Genomic DNA, 2,623 nt, shown 5'->3' with positions numbered 1-2,623 from the left:
AAGTCAAGCTTCATATTTTTCATGTGTGCACTTCCTTGACATGATATTTTCACATATTCTACAAAAAAAAGACTATGGTTATGTTTTGTAGATAGACTAGGTTCAGAACCATATGCTAAACACACACACACACACACACACACACACACACGCACACACACATCAGCATGTATGTACAAATTTAACCTTTACTTCTCATGCCAACCTATAGGATTCCTATATTGCCTATATGCAGTTAGTGCAGACTGTGAATGCGACAGCAGCACATAGAGATGGCATGATGCTCCTGCCTCCTTTGTGCTTTCACAAACACAGTTCTAATGTTCCTGCGTTACACGCCTGCTGGCAGTGACTTCTCATTCAATTACACACAAAGACAGCACTATCTCTGCTTTCACGGGGCCTGTCTCTCCTGTAGGCCAAATCACATCTGTTCATCTCAAATATGGAATTGAAATGCCTAAATGAACTGGAAAAAAGAAAGGACATTCGCTCTGCTGATAAGGGGTAGTTATGTACTATAGTAGTTATGAACTTTGATCAATATGATGAGAGCATTAAATCCCAACTCAGAGACCAAGACTGCCAAGACTCGACATAATTGGTCGTCGAGTCAGCATTTTCCAGAGGCTGGATTACAGAAAAAGAAAAAGAGTTTCTGTCCATACAACACCCAATCTGTCCTGTGTTCTATGGGCTTCCTAAAATCCACAAATCTGTCAATCCACCCCTCCGACCTATTGTTTCCAGTATTAATAATAATAATAATAATAATAATAATAATAGCTTGGATTTATATAGCGCCTTTCAAGGAACCCAAGGCCGCTTTACAAAAGTACAAAAAGATGACGGACACACATAGAAGATAACAAAGAACAACAAAGAACAGAAGAGACTAGTTGCCGAAGGCTGTGTTGAACAGGTGAGTTTTAGTATTGGCTGCCTCACAGAAGCCCTTTCACAGTATCTTGACTTCTTCTTGAAAAAAGCTGTCCCAAACCTTCCCTCCTACTTAGGAGACACGACAGACGTTTTGAAGCTATTAGAGTCGTTCAATAGTGACAAAGATTTTTTGCTGGTAACATGTGATGTTCAAAGCCTGTACACCTGGGGCCGGTTGCACCAACTGGTCTTAACTATGCCTGGTCGTAACTCCTACGTCGGTCTTAGTTAAGACCATGGATTTACGCCTGTTGCACCAACGTCTGGTCTTAACTATGCTGGTCGTAGCAATGCGCGTCCATGTGAATTGCCAGGGAATGCACCCTGATTGGATGATGTTGCAAAAAATGTGCCTTGCGACCTGCTTGGAGCACTGTGCCACTACGCTCTCTCAGCCACTACTGTAAAACACCCTCCCTCCTCTCACCCTCCCTCGCTCCGGGGGAAAAATGGCGGCGATTGAGCCAGAAAGACAGTCTGAATGAAATTGAATGTAACGTTCCCATTCCCAATTCTATGTATTACATTCTAAAAAATTAACGGCAACATTTTGGAAGGCTAAGCCACACAACTAGTTAGTTATAATCTAATGTCGTGCTTTCAAAGACGGCGAACTGGCGGTGTTACGACGATGACGGTCAAAAAGGTCTCCGCGGAGATCTCTGTTACCAACACAGTCTCACAGAAAATTGTATAATACCAACGTTATGGACCAACGTTGCTATTTTACAATTTCGGCTCGAAAATTGTAAAATAGTAACGTTCTGAGATTTTAGGGTTAGGATTAGAGTAGGGGGAGGGGTTAGAAACAGAAAATCTCCATAAAACACGCCCAAACCACGCCCACCGCTGTAGACACATACGTTACCATTTTACAATTTCTTAGCCGAAATTGTAAAATACCAACGTTTGTCCACAAACGTTGCTATTTTACAATTTTTTTGGAGATCGGGTTGCTGTTACAGGCAGGCTCTACGCCTCCTCCTGACCAGGCGTAGGAGTTACGCCTGGTCGTAGTGAAAATAAGGCTTAAGCCGTCTTGGTGCAACCGGCGTAGCTGTTAGGTCGTAAAGTTACGACCAACTTAGCTTAAGACCAGTGTAAGACCAGTTGGTGCAACCGGCCCCTGCATCCCCCATGATGTAGGCGTTCAGGCAGTGTTACATTATCTGGAAACTCGTCCCACCGAGATATTACCACTCAATGATTTTTTGTTGACCCTCAAAGAAATAGTCCTGTCTAAAACCTATTTTCAGTATGCAGGTTCCTATTTTCTGCAAAAAAGAGGGGTCAGCATGGGAAGCACCTTTGCACCGTCATATGCCTGTCTTGCTATGGGAAGAGACATGTATTCATAATGCAGCCAACGATCAATTCCTCTCTAACATCACACTCTGGAAAATATACATTGATGACATTCTGTTTGTCTGGACTGGTTCCACTGTTGAACTAAATGACTTTGGGGATTATATCAATTCAACCACACAACATCTACGGTTCACAGCGGAACACTCCAGCGATAAAATAAATTTTCTAGATCTGACCATCTACAAAAACGGACATGGGGGTTTGTAGAGCACGATCTACCACAAACCACTCAGTAGAAACACTCTACTGAGAGCCGACAGCCATCACCCAAAACAACTCATCAGAAACATTCCAATTGGACAATTTCTAAGAC

This window comes from Poromitra crassiceps, assembly GCF_964638095.1.
Source record: "Poromitra crassiceps genome assembly, chromosome: 1".
Classification (NCBI taxonomy): domain Eukaryota; kingdom Metazoa; phylum Chordata; class Actinopteri; order Beryciformes; family Melamphaidae; genus Poromitra; species Poromitra crassiceps.
This window is presented reverse-complemented; position numbering follows the sequence as displayed.